Raw genomic sequence first — 19,094 nt, 5'->3', positions numbered from 1 at the left:
AGTGAAATAGATTGGAAATGTACTAAATATTTACTTTACCTGTACAGGTGCATAAATTCTAGGTCAAGTGAACAGCAGTTTAATTTGAATCGCCAAAATAGAGAGTCACAGCCCCTCAATCAGTTCCCAGACTTGAGCGAGCTACAGATCCACAACCCCTTGATTGAAGTGGAGTCTGGGTCCCTTGAAGAAGGACTCCAAAATTTTATACTGTTAATCTTTCTCCCAGCCTTTCCCAAAGGGATCTATGGCCTTGTATGAGAGTGAGTGTTCGCTGGGGAAAAGGAAACAATCAGACTTTTCGGGGATTACTGGATACTAGCTCTGAACTGACACTAATTCCAGGAGACCCAAAACATCACTGTGGCCCACCAGAATGGAGGCATACAGAGTCAGTTTATTAATGGAGTCTTAGCTCATGTCAGTCTAACAGTAGGTCCAGTGGGTCCCCAAAAGCATACTGTAGTGATTTCCCCAGTTCCAGAATGCATAATTGCAATAGATATACTCAGCAAATGGCAGAACTCCCACATTGGATCTCTGACAAATGGAGTAAGGGCTATTATGGAAGGAAAAGTCAAATGGAAGCCATTAGAACTGCCCCTACCTAGGAAAATAGTAAACCAAAAGCAATACTGCATTCCTGCAGGGATTGAAGAGATTACTGTCACCGTCAAGGACTTAAAGGATGCAAGAGTGGTGATTCCCACCACATCTGCATTCAACTCGCTTATTTGGCCTGTGCAAAAAACAGATGGATCTTGGAGAATGACAGTGGATTATCGAAAACTTACCCAGGTGGTGACTCCAATTGCAGCTGCTGTTCCAGATGCAGTCTCATTGCTTGAGCAAATTAATACATCTCCTTGTAGCTGGTAAGAAGCTATTGATCTGGCTAATGCCTTTTCTCCATACCTGTTTCAAAGGACCATCAGAAGCAGTTTGCCTTCAGCTGGCAAGGCCAACAATGCACCTTTGGTTGTCTACCTTAGGGCTACATCAGCTCTCCAGCCCTATGTCATAATTTAGTCCTCAGGGACTTTGATTGCCTTTCCTTTCCACAAGACGTCACACTGGTCCATTACATTGATGACATTAGGCTGATTGGACCTAGTAAGGAAGAAGTGTCAATGACTCTGGACTTATTGGTAAAACATTTGCGTGCTAGAGGTTGGGAAATTAATCCCACAAAAATTCAGGCATCTTCCACCTAGTGAAACTTCTAGGGATCCAGTGGTATGGGGCTTGTCGAAATATTCTTCCTAAAGTGAAGGATAAGTTATTGCATCTAGCTCCTCCCACAACTAAAACAGAGGCATAACGCCTAGTGGGCCTCTTTGGATTTTGAAGGCAGCGTATTCCTCATCTGAGTGTGCTACTCCAGCCTATTTATCAAGTGACTTGGAAAGCTGCTAGTTTTGAGTGGGGCCCAGAACAAGAGAAGGCTCTGAAACAGGTTCAGACTGCTGTACAAGCTGCTCTGCCACTTGGGCCATATGATCCAGCTGATCCAGTGGTGCTTGAAGTGTCTATGGCAGATAGAGATGCTGTTTGGCGTCTTTGGCAGGCCCCTATTGGTGTATCACAGCACAGACTCTTAGGATTTTGGAGCAAATCCCTGCCATCTTCTGCAGATAACTACTCTCCTTTTGAGAAACAGCTTTTGTCTTATTACTGGGTCTTAGCAGAGACTGAACGCTTAACCATGGGACACTAAGTCACCATGTGGCCTGAGCTGCCCATCATGAACTGGGTGTTGTCTGGTGCACGGAGTCAAAAGTTTAATGTGCACAGCAGCACTCCATCATTAAATGGAAGTGGTGTATATGAGATCGGGCCCAAGCAGTACCTGAAGGCACAAGTAAGTTGCATGAGGAAGTGGACCAAATGCCCATGGTCTCCACTCCTGTCATATTACCTTCCATCTCCCAGTCTGCACCTATGGCCTCATGGGGAGTTCCTTATGATCAGTTGACTGAAGAAGAGAAAACTCGTGCCTGGTTTGCAGATGGTTCTGCATGATATGCAGGCACCACTCGAAAGTGGACAGCAGCAGCACTACTACAGCCCCTTTCCAGGACCTCCTGAAGGACAGCGGTGAAGGGAAATCCTCTCAATGGGCAGAACTTCGGGCAGTGCACCTGGTTGTTCACTTTGCTTGGAAGGAGAAATGGCCAGATGTGTGACTGTATACTGATTCATGGCCTGTGGCCAGTGCTTTGGCTGGATGACCAGGGACTTGGAAGGAACATGATTGGAAAATTGGAGACAAGGACTTATGGGGAAGAAGTATGTGGATAGATTTCTTTGAATGGGCCAAAGAAATGAAGATATTTGTGTCTCACATGAATGCTCAACAAAGGTTGACCTTAGCAAAGGAGGATTTTAACAATCAAGTGGCTAGGATGATGCGTTCTGTGGAAACCAGTCATCCTCTTTACCCAGCTATTCCTGTCATTGCTCAATAGGCTCATGAACAAAGTGGTCATGGTGTCAGGGATGGAGGTTATGCATGGGCCCAGGAACATGGACTTTATCACCAAGGCTGACTTGGATATAGCCACTGCTGAGTGCCCAATCTGCCAGGAGAAGAGAACAACACTGAGTCCCACATATGGCACCATCCCTGGAGGTGAACAGCCAGCAACCTGGTGGCAAGGTGATTACATTGGACCACTTCCATCATTGAAAGGGCTGCATTTTGTTCTTACTGGAATAGACACTTATACTCTGGATATCAATTTGCCTTCCCTGCATGCAATGCTTTTGCCAAAACTACCATCCGTGGACTTACAGAATGTCTTATCCACTGTCATGGTATATCACACAGCATTGCCTCGCATCAAGGGACTCACTTCACAGCAAATGAAGAGCAATAGTGGGCCCATGCTCATGGAATTCACTGGTCTTACCATGTTCCCCATCATCCTGAAGCAGCTGGCTTGATAGAACGATGGAATGGCCTCCTGAAGACACAATTATGGCACCAGCTAGGTGGCAATACCTTGCAGGGTTGCAGCAATGTTCTCCAGGAAGCTGTATATGCTCTAAACCAGTGCCCAGTATATGGTGCTGTATCTCCCATTGCCAGGATTCCTGGGTCCAGGAATCAAGGGGTGGAAATGGGAGTGGCACAACTCACTATTACCCCTAGCAACCCACTTACAAGTTTTTGCTTCCTGTCCTCATGACTTTATGCTCTGCAGGTCTAGAAGTCCTAGTTCCAAAGGGAGGAATGCTCCTACCTGGAGACACATCACTGATCCCATTGAACTGAAAGCTAAGAACGACGCCTGGCCACTTTGGGCTCCTTATGTCTCTGGATCAACAGGCAAAGCAGGGAGTTACCATACTGGCTGGTGTGATTGATCCTGATTACCAAGAGGAAATCAGATTGATATTATATAGTGGAGGTAAAGAAGAGTACGTCTGGAATACAGGGGATCCCTTAGGGCATCTCTTAGTACTACCATGCCCTGTGATTAAAGTCAATGGAAAACTACAGCAACCCAATTCTGAAATGACTTCTAATGGCTCAGACCCTTCAGGAATGAAGGTTTGGGTCACCAAACCAGGCAAAGAACCACGACCAGCTGAGGTGCTTCCTCAGGGCAAAGGGAATACGGAATGTGTGGTGGAAGAAGGTAGTTATAAATACCAGTTATGGCCACGTGACCAGTTACAGAAATGAGGACTGTAACTGTTATGAGTATTTCTGCTTTATATGTGTGCATCAAACATTTTTGTTTTCTTCACTTATAAAATATAACACGTAAACAAAGCTAGTGCATTTTCGGTTGTACGTGTGTTAGTTGTATCATGTTAGATGCAAGTATGACTTTGTAATTGTCTTTATTCAGAGATTATGTATGGTTTGGGGAAATGTATACAGGTGCCAAGTTGACAAGGGGTGGACTGTGATGGTTAAGATTGTGTGTCAAATTGGCTGGGCTATGATTTTCAGTGTTTTGATAGTTGTATAATGTTGTGATCACTTCCCTGTTGAAATCTGATATGTGATCACCCGCGTGATGGAATCTGCTGAGTGGTACAGGCAGGAGCCAGCCCTGTGGTGGCTCACTACCCTCTCAGCTTTCATCTCCCCACCCTCCTCCACCTATTTCCTTTCTGCTTGTCTTGCTGGTGCTTTTGCTTGTTTGGGATCCTGTATCCAGCTCCTGTTTGTCTGGCCTCTGGTTCCCGGGACTTGGACTAGCAGCCTGCTGGCAGTCTGGCCTGTCTCTCTTGAGATACATTGATCTTCACAGCCTGTGGCAGCACTGCTCTTCAGTCTGCAGATCTTGGGTTCACCAGCTACATGAATCAGGAGAATTCTCTTTCCTTCCTCATGGACTTGGGACTTATAAGCTCTAAAAACCACTTGAGCCATTTCCTTGATATAAATCTCTCTCTCTCTCTCTCTCTCTCTGTGTGTGTGTGTGTGTGTGTGTATACACACTTTACTGGTTTTGCTTCTCTAGAGAACCCAGCCTAAGACAAACACTAATGACAGAGGACCAGAGAGTTGTTGGATGACATCAGGGACATCATACATAAAGAAAGAAAGGTCATTTAAAAGACAGGGAAGAAAGAAAAGGCCAGATTGGATGTCAGAAGAGACTCTGAAACTTGCTCTTGAATATAGAGCAGCTAAAGGGAAAGGAAGAAATGATGAACTAAAAGAGCTGAACAGAAGATTTCAAATGGGGTCTCGAGAAGATAAAGTAAAGTATTATAATGAAATGTGCAAAGACCTAGAGGTAGAAAACCAAAAGGGAAGAACACACTCAGCATTTCTCAATCTGAAAGAACTGAAAAAAAATTCAATCCCTTAGTTGCAATACTGAAGGATTCTACGGGGAAAATATTAAATGACATGGGAAGCATCAAAAGAAGATGGAAATAATACACAGAGTCACCATACTAAAAAAAAAAAAAAATTGGTCGATGTTCAACCATTCAGGAGGTAGCATATGATCAAGAACTGATGGTACTGAAGGAAGAAGTCCAAGCTGCACTGAACACACTGGCGAGAAACAAGGCTCCAGGAATTGACAGAATGCCAGTTGAGATGTTTCAACAAATGGATGCAGTGTTGGAAGTGCTCACTCGTCTATGCCAAAAAATTTGAAAGACTTCTACTTGGCCAACCGACTGGAAGAGATCCATATTTGTGCCCATTCTAAAGAAAGGTGATCCAACAGAATGCAGAAATTATCTAACGGTATCATTAATATCAGAGCCCTGATGGCACAGTGGTTAAACATTCGGCTGCTAATCAAATGGTCAGCAGTTCGAAGCCATCAGCCACTCCTTGGAAACCCTATAGGGTATTCATACTCTGTCCTATAATAGAGTTGATGTGAGTCAGAATCAACTCGACGGCAATGGGTTTGTTTTTTGTGTTTTTTTATCATTAATATCACACATAAGTAAAATTTTGCTGAAGATCATTCAAAAGCGGTTGCAGCAGTACATAGACAGGGAACTGCCAGAAAATCAAGCCAGACTCAGAAGAGGTTGTGGAATGAGGGATATCATTGCTGATGTCAGATGGATCCTGGCTGAAAGCAGAGAATACCAGAAAGATGTTTACCTGTGTTTCATTGATTATGCAAAGGCATTCAACTGTGTGGCTCATAACAAATTAGGGATAAAACTGCTAAGAAGGGGAATTCCAGAACACTTAATTGTGCTAATGTAGAACCTGTACATAGACCAAGAGGCAGTTGTTCAAACAGAGCAAGGGAATAATTTGTGGTTTAAAGTCAGGAAAGGTGTGCATCGGGGTCATATCCTTTCACCATACCTATTCAGTCTGTAAGCTGAGCAAATAATCCAAGAACCTGGACTATATGAAGAAGAATGGGGCATCAAGATTGGAGGAAAACTCAATCACAATCTGCGGTATGCAGATGACACAAATTGCTTGCTGAAAGTGAAGAGGACTTGAAGCACTCACTGATGAAGATCAAAGACTACAGCCTTCAGTATGGCTTACAATTTAACATAAAGAAAACAAAAATCCTCACAACTGGACCAATAAGCAACATCACGATAAATGGAGAAAAGATTGAAGTTGTGGAGGATTTCATTTTACCTGGATCTACAATCAACACCCATGGAAGCAGCAGTCAAGAAATCAAATGATGAATTGCTTCGGACAAATTGCTGCAAAAGACCTCTTTAAAGTGTTCAAAAGCAAAGATGTCACTTTAAGGACTAAGGTGTGTCTTATGCAATCTGTGATGTTTTCAGTCTCCTCATATGCATGCGAAAGCTGGGCAATAAATAAGGAAGCAGAAGAATTGATGTCTTTGAATTGTGGTGTTGACAAAGAATATTGAATATACCATGGGCTGACAGAAGAAAGAACAAATCTGTCTTGGAAGATGTACAGCCAGAGTGCTCCTTGGAAGCGAGGATGGCAAGACTTTGTCTCATGTACTTTGGACATGTTATCAGGAGGGACAAGTCCCCGGAGAACAATATCATGCTTGGTAAAGTAGAGGGTCAGCGAAAAAAAGGAAGACCCTCAACGAGATGGATTGATACAGTGGCTGCAACAGTGGGCTCAAGCACATGACATCTATCTCTCCCTCTACCCTCCACCCACATTTGTGCTTGCTTTTCTCTATGTCTGTGCTGATCTTTATATCACTCAGAGGTGATTAGGTTTAGGACACAGCCTACACCGATATGGCCTCATAACATAGCAAATAAAACTCTATTTTTGAATAGAATTATTTGAAATTACCTATTCCATAAGTATAAGGTTTAGGATTCCAACACATATTTTGGGGGAACACAATTCAATCATCATGCTTGGTAAAGTAGAGGATCAGCGAAAAAGAGGAAGACCCTCAACAAGATGGATTGACACAGTGGCTGCAACAATGGGCTCAAGAATAATGATTGTGATGATGGTGCAGGACCGCGCAGTCTTTCCTTCTGTTGTACATGGGGTTGCTATGAATCGGAACTGATTCGACAGCACCCAACAACAACGACATGGCTGCTGTAGGCAATTACTGCAAACTTTGTAGCTTAAAACAACACAAATGTATTATTTCACACTTCTGGAGGCCACTCATCTGGGTCTCAGTGAGCCAAAATGAAGGTGTTGGTGGGGCTGTGCCCCTTCTGCAGGGTCTAGTGGAGAATTGCTTTCTTTGACTTTTCTAGATTCTAGAGTCTGCGCATATTCCTTGGCTTATGGCTCATATCCGTCTACAGAGGCAGCAATCCCATCACTCTGACCTCGGCGTCCATTGTCTCATCTCCTTCTCTGACTCCGCCTCTCCTGACTCCCTCTTTCACCTATAAATATCCTTGTGATTGCATTCGGCCCAGTGGATAATCCAGGATAATCTTGTCATCTCAAGGTCCCCTAATTAGCAACCTTAATTGTCCCTTGCCATGTAATATAACATATTCTAGGTTCCAGTGATTAGAACGTGGACATCTTTGAGGAAGGGCCATTATTCTGCCTACCACAGTACTTTGTTTTTTTTTTTTGCATTGCCCATGCTCCTTGTTGCACAGTATTCGGAGTTACAGGGAGCTACAGCTGCTTACCAAAAGGTTGGCAATTCGAATCCACCGGGTGCTCCTTGGAGACCTTATGGGGCAGTTCTTCTCTGTCCTATAGGGTTGTTATGACTTGGAATCGACTCCACAGCAACGGGTTTGTTTTTGTGGATTGTCCTCACTTTACTTCACACACACTATTTCAAGGAAGTTTCAGTGTTGGCTTTTCAATACTATACAGATGTCACTCCAAATTATGTTGCTTCTTATTTTTTCCCCCTCTTTTCCGACCTAGTACTACCTGGAAATGCAGACTTGGATGTCAAGAAATTTATTGTCCTAAATCCTCCTGAAGATGAGTTCCTGCTAACTGGTTCTTTGAACAGAGTGAATGAGGTGAGCTTCTTTTAGATTGCAATTGATGGGGGCAAATTTCATGTCAGCAAAATCCATAAAGATTCTTGGGGTGTTTTCCTCGATTTGGTGCATTGTCTTTTCATTTAATCTACAATATCTTCAGACCAGACATTGTACTAGGAGAAAAGATAGTTATGACCCTGATGCATCTGCCTTGAATAGACATGTCTGACCCTCTTAGGATAGCCTATGATTTTTTCTGAATAAGGGACTGATTCTTTTTCAGCAAATCTAAGATACGGCAATAAGCTTCTGTAACTGTCTGAATAATCCACTCATATTCCTCACTGATTGCACTAAATTTTTTTTGTTCCACTTTTGTTGCATTTTTATTTTTATTTTTTATTTTAAACACCTAACATTTTAAGTGTTTACATACGATAGTCTACCAAGTGGATGGCTGCACAATGACATCCCTAACCATCCAACTCTTTGTAGGGGAGGGTGCATCTGAGTTATTTCCAGTGTGTGACTAACCAAAAAAAAAAAAGACAGTTGCCAACAAGTTGATGCCGACTCATGGCGACCCCATGCAATTCTGCAATGAACACTTTAGAGCGGGTTTTCCAATCTCGTCACTACCAGCCTTTTGGGCCAGGATAATTCCTTGCTGTGAGGGGCTAGCTGTCCTATGCATTGTGGGATGTTTAGCAGCATCCCTGGCCTCTACCCACAAGATGCCTGTAGCAACTCCCCACCAGGTGTGTCAAACAAAAATGTCTCCAAACATTGCCAAATGTCCCCTAGGAGACAAAGTTGCCTTTTGTTGAGAACCACTACCTTAGAATACATTTGTTCCTCCTGTTAAATTATTTCTTTGTGACAAATTTCTAGGATCAGTATTTATGGGTCAAAAGTTTTTGTATGTCACTTGATATTGCCAAATTACTTGCCAAAAGGGTGTACTGTCTTACCCTGCCCACCAGTACAAATCTAAGTGACCTAGCTCTAAATCAACTTCAAGAGTCTCTGTTATCTGTTAATATTACTCAATATTTGTTAATTTGCTAATGCAAACTGCTACTTTACTATTATTATTGTTGTATTTTAGTTTGTTTTTCTTGAATACTAGTAAGAATAAAATGTCTGTGTCTGTGTATGTTTGTCTTAGTCATCTAGTGCTACTTAACAGAAATACCACAAGTGGATGGCTTTGACAAAGATAAATTTATTTTCTCACAGTTTAGTAGGCTAGAAGTCCAAATTCAGGGCATCAGCTCCAGGGGAAGGCTTTCTCTTGTCAGCTCTGGAGGAAGGTCCTTGTCATCAATCTTCTACTGGACTAGGAGCCTCTCCGTGCAGGAATCCCAGGTCCAAGGGACACGCTCTGCTTCTGGCCTGGCTTTCTTGGTGGTATGAGGTTCTCCAACTCTCTGCTTGCTTCCCTTTCCTTTTATCTCTTGTAAGATAGAAGGTGGTGCAGGCCACACCCCAGAGAAACTCCCTTTACATTGGATCAGGGATGTAACCTTAGTAAGGGTGTTACAATCCAACCCTAATCCTCTTTAACATAAAATTACAATCACAAAATGGAGGACAACCACATAATACTGGGAATCATGGCCCAGCTAAATTGATACACATAGTTTTGGGGGAACATAATTCAATCCATGACAATGTTTATTTGTATTTTTGATTTTGTGAAATGTTATTTCAAGTCCTTTTCCCATTCATACATAGAGTTTCTAGGAGTAGTGTTGTTATGTTGTTAGGTGCCATCGAGTTGGTTCTGACTCATAGTGACCCTAGGTACAACAGCACAAAATGCTGTCCGGTCCTGCCCCATCATCTGAGAGTAACAGAAGTAGTCAAAAAATGTAGCAGAAGAGTGCTTTAGTAAAACTGAGGCAATCTTTTTTAAATGAGGGACAATTCACGTTATTTTTAAATGTTTATGGACTACATTTTTTTTCAAGATTTTGCTTTATTTAGAAAAAAACAATATGTGAGACAACCATTAAAGTCTTATTATTTCCTAGTCCATGATGGGCTTCGTTTCGGGGTGATAGATGTCTAAACTTTCAGAAATTGCATATCTAACATGCACTATAACATATGGGGGTGAACTCTGCAACTTTAAACAGATATCCTTGTTGATTAAGACCCTTATGAAGTTCTGATGTTCATTCTGTCATTCCTTGACTGACACTGTAAGTTACTGATTTGCAAAATGTTTTTTCTTAAACTAATGTTTCTTAATATTGTGTTCTTGAAAACAAGATATTTCTCCATTGTATATATGGTGATCAGTGATATATTTAAAACAAAATTCATACTACTTTACCCACACACTTTTTAAAAACGTTCCTCACCCCAACCTTTCCTTGCCCCATCACATCACTGCTAGTTTTTTTTTCTCCCGTTTCTTAGAAGAAGCCCAAAAGTGGTCACAATCACCTGATAAGAAAACATTATTGATAAACTATATTCTGTCTAACAGACCTGGCCAAGAGAGACTGAGATGTTCGATCAATACTGGGTTGGGGGTGGGGATAGACAGGGGCACTGAATTTATCCTACTCTGGGCTTGATTTCCTCATCTATGTTGAGAGATGCTGAAATTAGATCTCAGGCTCCACAGTGGTCTCAATGAATTCAGTGGACCAGCCACAGCCCTTGGACCTCCTCGCTGCTTTAGTTTGTTACTGTTGGAAAGCTGTGAAGAAGGTAAGCCAAACCTTAACAAATTCTAAGTGTCGCCAGGAACAAACTCAAAATCATGCAGAAGTTCATCCTGAAATAGATAATCATGCCAGAAAGCATTTCCAAGGTGCTATAGAATACAAATTCTATCTTCAATAATAATCAGAATTAATGGTATGCAGAATGGTTACATAACCTATCTATTTCATAATTTCCCTTTATATTAGCTTCTTTCCTTTGCTCAATACTATTGATGCTGTATTATACCAAATTTTGTGGTGTTTTAGTTAAAATTTAGTCCCTGAAGACTGATTTAACTTAAATATAGGATGTTTCTTTAACATAACTCCAAATGGCAGCTAAGTAGACTTTTAAGCTACAGTATTTCATTTTTAGAAGAAAAAAACACAATGTAATAACCAGGCAATCTTGTTGAATCTTCTGCTGTGATGTTATTTCTGCCCTGAAATGATCACTTGTCTTCATTTTGCCAAGTTTACTGCCCCAAAAGGATATCAAAAACGCACAAACTGCTACCTGCAACAAATGTTCTAGTAGATTTAATGTCTCCACTACGGCGGCTTCTAACACTAGTTCTTGGGTTGTTACTCTAAGGAAAAGCATCCTTTCATTTCATTTGTCTTTTGTTTTTCTAAAGCTGAGTCAAGCAGTTGAATCAGACAGCCTGTAGTCTTTTATTAACAAACAAATTAGAAGTTGAAACCCAGGCCCAATGACCCATACCCCTGACTGTTAACAACCTATTGAATGCTCTTGGCTATGTCTTGCATCACACCAGTGCACAGCGAGCAAAAGTAATTATAGGGCATGAGCATTTATGCAAGTGCAAATGTACATGAGAGACAAAGGACCATATTACCCAGGAAGTCTTTTCCTATGGATAATGTTAGGATAAAGGGAAGACAGATTGCTTTTTGGGATGGTTTGAATGCTGGCCTGGAGGAAGACGGAAGCATGAAGCCATTTCTTAAGAACCTTCATAGCTTCCTGATTCTTTGTAGCACCAGGTTCTGGTGGACATGCACAGCATTCTCCCCTGTTTTCTAGCAGCTGGAAGAATGTAGTAAAGGAGAAAAACCTCTGTGATATATGCCATCCGACCTCTGTTGGAGTAGTGGCTGAGCAACTTAAAAGCGCTAAATCTCAGTTTCCTCTCTGTAAACAAAGATAAGCTTGGTTGATTGGGAGTTACCACATCCTAACTTTTTATTTCCCTTACTTTTCACATCGAGGTCTAGACATAGAGAAGCCTCTGTCTGAAAAGGATATAATCCACATTTATTAGCATCATTTGACTCCTGGGGTATTTGCTGTTCCCACATTTTTAAAATCCCTTTTCATAATATCTGCACTATCCTGACAATGCAACAGTGGGCTTAAGCAATAGGTGCCTTTGGTTAGCTCATTTTAGGCATTCTACACTTTAAGGCTAAAGTCCTTATAGGATACCATCTGCTTGATAAAATTCAGTTTAAAATTAACCTAGGAAAAAAAATGTTGTCAAGCCAAGAGTTTTCTTGGGAAAACTAAAGATGTCTTTCTCTTATTCCATCTCCTAGAATGAGCTCCAGGATATTAGAACAGCAACTCTTAACCTCTTGCTTTCTATAAATTTGGAAAGTTTTACTCCCTATTTTGGTTCCCAGTTCTAGAAATACAGGTTCTTTAGATAGAGCCATGGCTCCAAGATTCAGTTCACCACCACATGTCTGGGTAGCCCTTCACCAGAAAGAGCATGAACTTTGAGACAGACCGTGGGTTTAAGTCCTGCATCTGCCACATACTTGCCATGTGATATAGAAACTTACAGCTTTGATCATCAGTTTCTTTGTGTACAGAATGGAAATAAGAACCTGTAATAAACTCCTAGGACCCTTGTGAGAGCCAACTGATGATAACAAAAGTAAAGGAATAGCAAAATGTCTGACATATAAAAAGCTTTCAACTACTATTAGTTGAATGCACAAATGCAAGAACGACTCTGAGGTAGCTGTGATAATTCTCACTTTATAGACGAACTACCAGGTTCAGAGACATTAAGTTACTTCTCCAAGATCATACAAAGTTTCAAAACTTTAACTAAGGAGTTATTCTCAAAGCCTCTTTTTCCTTCCAGTCATGTTCCTGCTCAATATCTAATTCATTAGCAAGTTCTATCTTAACATTTGATCACAAATCCTGCCGTTTCTCACCGTCTCTACCACAACCACCCTAGTCCAAGCTTCTTACCTCATCTATCAGCTGGCTTATTGCAGCAGCTCCTAACTGGTCCCCCAACCTCATCTCTTGCTTCTTGTACTATCTGTCCTCAACACATTGGCCAGAATGATCTTTTAAAGCATAAATAAGACCATGCCACGGTCCTGCTTACGTTCAACAATGGCTTCCCACTGCATTTAGAACCAATCCCAAACTCAATAGTACAGCCTTCGGGACTCTGTATCTTCTGACTCTGTCTACCTCTCTGATTTAATGTCTTACCATTCTCCCTTTGTTCACAGTTTCAGTCTCGCTGGCCTACTTGCAGCTCCTCAAGCAGCCCAAACTCTGCTATCTCAGAGCTTGGATATTTGCCATCCCTTTGCTTGGAAGGCATTCCCACTGCATCCTCACAAAGTTTCTTTTACTCATTATTCAGGTCTCAGATCAAACGTCATCTCCTCAAGAGGCCTTCTCATATCTAAAATAATATCACACTCCCACTCAGTCATTGACATCACCACCACCACCACCCATGGCCATTGAGTCAATTCTCACTCATAGCAACCCCATGCGTGCAGAGTAGAACTGCACTCCATAGGGTTTCAATGGCTGATTTTTCAGTAGATCACCAGGCCTTTTTTCCAAGGTGCCTCTGGGTGAACTTGAACCTCCAGCCTTTCAGTTAGCAGCCAAGCTCATTAACCATTTGTGCTACCCAGAGACTTTCAATTGACTTCTCAGTCTGCCATATTTTCTTCCTAGCCCTTAGCATTATCTAAAATTATTGTATTATTTACTTTATTTTTTATTTGTTTATTTTCTGCCCCACCCTACTCCTTAAAGGCCATGTATCTTTGATGTAAAAAAAAAAAATGAAATAAAACAGAATGGAATCAAAAACAGAAACAAAAAAAAAAGTAGTAATTGAAGTGGAAGGGAGAATCAATTAAATCTATTTTGTGTTTTAAATTTAACTGGCAAATTCATTTAAACACAGCCAACTGATGAGTTTCTCACTGAAGACATAGTCTAAGGTAGGTACTTTCCCAAAACATTCCAACCCTCAGGACACTATTTAGCAAAGAAGAAATCAGCCAACCTTCTGTTCACTTGGGAATCAGGAATAGAGATAGTATGGATGATTTCCTCTCATTTTAGCCATTAGTTGCAATCCCTCCTCTACCAGGTCTTTTGCCAGAGCTACTAATAAGGAGCGAAACTGACTAATTTGATCTTCACCTTCTCTCCCCATCCGTGAGTGGTACATATTGGAGGTGCTAATGAACAACAAAGTGACTCAATGCACAATCACAAGAGGCCAAAGCAGGAGCAGCGCCGAGATTCCTGAATTTGTTGGCTAATATGGATTGTATATCTCATCCACTTTCCTGGCTAGGAATATAAAGATATAAGGCCTCGGTACCACTGATTTGTTGATGTTGTTAGCTGCTGTTAAGTTGGCCCCCAACTCATGGTGACCCCATGTAGAATGAAACAAAATGCTGCCCAGTCCTGCACCTTCGCATAGTGATCCATAGAGTTTTCATTTGTTAATTGTCAGGAGTAGATCAATCCTGACGCCCCGTTCTTCTTCATATAGTCCAGGTTCTCAGATTATTTGCTCAGCATACGGATTGAATAGGTATGATGAAAGGATACAACACTGACCCACACCTTTTCTGACTTTAAACCACACAATATCCCCTTGTTCTGTTTGAACAACTGCCTCTTGGTCTATGTACAGGTTCCTCATGAGCACAATTAAGTGTTCTGGAATTCTCATTCTTCTCAATGTTATCCAAAATTTGTTATGATCCACACAGTCAAATGCCTTTGCATAGTGAATAAAACACAGGAAAACATCTTTCTGGTATTCTCTGCTTTCAGCCAGGATCCATCTGACATTAGCAATGATACCACTGGTTCCACATCCTCTTCTGAATCTGGCCTGAATTTCTTGCAGTTTCTGTTGATATACTGCTGCATCCCCTTTTGAATGATCTTTAGCAAAATTTAACTTACGTGTTATATTAATGATATCATTCGATAGTTTCTGCATTCGGTTGGATCACCTTTCTTGGGAATAGGCATAAATATGGATCTCTTCCAGCCGGTTGGCCAGGTATCTGTCTCCCAAATTTCTTGGCATAGATGAGTGAGCATTTCCAGTGCCGCATCTGTTTGTTGAAACATTTCAATTCATATTTCATCAATTCCTGGAGCCTTGTTTTTCGCCAATGACTTCAGTGCACCTTGGACTTCTTCCTTCAGTATTGTTGGTTCCTGATCGTATGCTACCTCTTAAAACGGTTGAATGTCCACCAATTCTTTTGGTTTAATGACTCTGTGTATTCCCTCTGTCTTCTTTTGATGCTTCCTGTGTTGTTGAATATTTTCCCCATAGGATCCTTCCCTAGTGCAACTCGAGGCTTGAATTTTTTCTTCAGTTCTTTCAGCTTGAGAAATGCCGAGCATGTTCTTCCCTTTTGGTTTTTTATCTCCAGGTCTTTTCACATTTCATTATAATACTTTATTTTCTCAAGCCGCTCTTTCAAATCTTCTTTTCAACTATCTTACTTCATCATTTCTTCCTTTTGCTTTAGCTACTCTAGGTTCAAGAACAAGTTTCAGAGTCTCTTCTGATATCCATTTTGGTCTTTTCTTTCTTTCCTGTCTTTCTAGTGACCTCTTGCTTTCTTCATGTATGATGTCCTTGATGTCATTCCACAACTCGTCTGGTCCTCCGTCATTAGTGTTCAATGCATCAAATCTATTGTTGAACTGGTCTCTAACTTCAGGTGGGATATACTCAAGGTCATACTTTGGCTCTCTTGGACTTGTTCTAATTTTATTCAGTTTCAACTCGAACTTGCATATGAGCAATTGATGGTCTGTTCCTCAGTCGGCCCCTGGCCTTGTTCTGACTGATGATATTGAGCTTTTCCATCGTCTCGTTCCACAGATGCAGTTGCTTTTATTCCTGTGTATTCCATCTGGCGAAGTCCATGTGTATAGTTGCCTTTTATGTTGGTGAAAAAAGGTATTTGCAATGAAGAAGTCGTTGTATCATGTGATCTCTGGCATCGTTACTCTCACCAAGGCCATATTTTCCAACTACCAATCCTTCTGTGTTTCCAACTTTCGCATCCCAATCACCAGTAATTATCAATGTATCCTGATTGCATGTTCAATCAATTTCAGACTGCAGAAGCTGGTAAAAATCTTAAATTTCATCATCTTTGACCTTAGTGGTTGGTACATAAATTTGAACAATAGTCGTATTAACTGGTCTTCCTTGTAGGCTTATGGATATTATCCTATCACTGACAGGGTTGTACTTCAGGATAGGTCTTAAAATGTACTTTTCAATGATGAATGCAATGCCATTCCTGTTTAAGTTGTCATTCCCGGCATAGTAGACCATAGGATTATCCAATTCAAAATGGCCAATACTAGTCCATTTCAGTTCACTAATGCCTAGGATATCAATGTTTATGTGTTCCATTTCGTTTTTGATGATTTACAATTTTCCTAGATTCATGCTTCGTACATTCCACTTTCCAATTATTAATGGATGTTTGCAGCTGTTTCTTCTTATTTTTAGTCGTGCCGCATCAGCAAATGAAGGTCCAGAAAGCTTGACTCATCCACATCATTAAGGTAGACTCTACTTTGAGGAGGCAGCTCTTCCCCAGTAGTCTTTTGAGTGCCTTCCAACTTGGGGGGCTCATCTTCAGGCACTGTATCAGACAATGTTCTGCTGCTATTCAGAAGGTTTTCACTAGCTAATTCTTTTCAGAAGTAGACTGCCGGGTCCTTCTTTCTAGTCTGTCTTAATCTGGAAGCTCCACTGAAACCTATTTGCCATGGGTGACCCTCCTAGTATCTAAACACCAGTGGTATAGCTTCCAGCATCACAGCAACATGCAAGCCCCCACAGTACGACAAACTGACAGACACGTGGGGAAATATGTTTATAGCAATGACAAAGTGAATTACAGCACTTATTAAGCAGTTAATATGTATACAGCAATGACAATAATGTACAGAGCTAATAAAGAATGGGCTGGTCTTAACTACCATCCCTCCACACCCCACGCTAAAGGTATTGACAAAGCCCTGAGTTAGGTGTAAAGCATGTTGATCATAAACAGTTTAGGTTCCTCTGTTGTCTGGGTGGCTTAGCTGGCCATAAACCACTATCTGTTTCTTGCTGATTTCCACAGGCTGCTCACATCCCTGTGTCAGCACAGATTTAAAGGTAAGTAAACCAGTGGTAAACCAAAATCATTCATATTGTAATGATTTGTTTTCTTAACTAGTTCTGAAATAGATGTGTCTAACCAATGGCTAAAGTCAATCCTCAGAGTAAATGTATGACACTGGCAGAATGGCCACTGATTAGAAGCTCCTACTATATATAGTGGCTAAGAGCTTGGCTGCTAACCAAAAGGTCAACCGTTCAAATCCACTAGCCGATCCTTAGAAACCCTATGGGGCAGTTCTACTCTGTCCTATAGGGTTGCTATGAGTCGGAATCAGCTCAGCATCAATGGGTAAGCTAAGGTAAGGGTACTATACATAGTAAATAAGTGGCCCACCATTCCTCTGTCAGTTTGTTGTATTGTGGTGGCTTGCATGTTGCTGTGATGCTGGAAGTTATGCCACTGGTATTTCAAATACCAGCAGGGTCAGCCATGGTGAACAGGTTTCAGTGGAGCTTCCAGATAAAGACAAACTAGGAAGAAGAACCAAGCAGTCTATTTTTGAAAAAAACTGGCCGGTGAAAACCTTCTGAATAGCAGCGGAACATTGTCTGATATAATACCGGAAGATCAGCCCCTCTAGTTGGAACAAACTCAAAATACAACTAAGGAAGAGCTGCCTCCTCAAAAGAGCCAATCTTAAAGATGTGGATGAAGTCAAGCTTTCAGGGACCTTCATTTGCTGATGGAGCATGACTCAGAATGAGAAGAAACAGATGCAAACATCCGCTAATACTCAGAATGTGGAATGCATGAAGTATGAATCTAAGAAAATTGGAAATCGTCAAAAATGAAATGGAATGCGTAAACATCAATATCCTAAGCATTAGTGAGTGGAAATGTACTGGTATTGGCCATTATGAATTGGACACTCATATGTTTTACTATGCCTGGGTTGACAAATTGAAGAGGAATGGCGTTGCATTTATTGTCAAAAAAAAAAAAAATTTAAAGATCTATCCTGAAGTACAATGCTATCAGTGATAGGATAATATCCATACCCCTACAAGGAAGACCAATTAATATGACTATTATTCAAATTTACACACAAACCACTAAGGCCAAAGACAAAGAAATTGAAGATTTTTACCAACTTCTGCAGTCTGAAATTGATCAAACATGAAATCAAGATGGATTGATAATTACTAGTGATCGTAATGTGGAAGTTGGAAACCGAGAACAATCAGCAGTTCAAAAATATGGCCTTGATGATAGAAACAACACCAGAGATAGCATAATAGAATTTTCAAGACCAATGACTTCTTCATTACAAATACCTTTTTTCACCCACATAAACGGCGACTATACACATGGACCTTGAATGTCAACTAGCTAAAGTGAATGGAAGAAATGATGAAGTAAAAGAGCTGAACAGAAGATGTTAAAGGGTGGCTCAGAAAGACAAAGTAAAGTATTTTAAGGACAGGTGCAAAAACCTGGAGATAAAAAAACAAAAGAGAAGAACATGCTCGGCATTTCTCAAGCTGAAAGAACTGAAGAAAAACCTCAAGCCTCGAGTTGTATTAGCGAAGGATTCTATGGGGAAAATATTCAATGACACAGGAAGCATCAACAGAAGGTTGAAAGAGTACACAGATTTGCTGTACCAAAAAGAATTGGTCCACATTCAAACATTTCAGGAGGTAGCATACGATCAAGCACCGATGGTACTGAAGGAAGAAGTCCAATCTGCACTGAGGGCATTGTTGATAAAGAAGGCTCTAGGAATTGATGGAATAACAATTGAGATGTTTCAACAAACAGATGCAGCCCTGGAAGTGCCCACTTGTCTATGCTAGGAAATTTGAAAGACAGCTTCCTGGATAACTGACTGGAAGAGACCCATATTTGTGCCCATTCCAAAGATAGGTGATCCACTAGGCATTAGAGAAATGCAAATTAAAACCACAATGAGATACCATCTCACCCTGGCATTATTGGCACGAATCAAAAACACTGGAAATAACAAATGTTGGAGGGGCTGTGGGGAGATGGGAACTCTTATGCACTGCTGGT

The sequence above is a fragment of the Trichechus manatus genome, unplaced genomic scaffold, assembly GCF_000243295.1.
Source record: "Trichechus manatus latirostris isolate Lorelei unplaced genomic scaffold, TriManLat1.0 scaffold00079, whole genome shotgun sequence".
Lineage (NCBI taxonomy): Eukaryota > Metazoa > Chordata > Mammalia > Sirenia > Trichechidae > Trichechus > Trichechus manatus.
The sequence above is the reverse complement of the archived record's forward strand: the minus strand, read 5'-3'. Positions refer to the sequence as shown.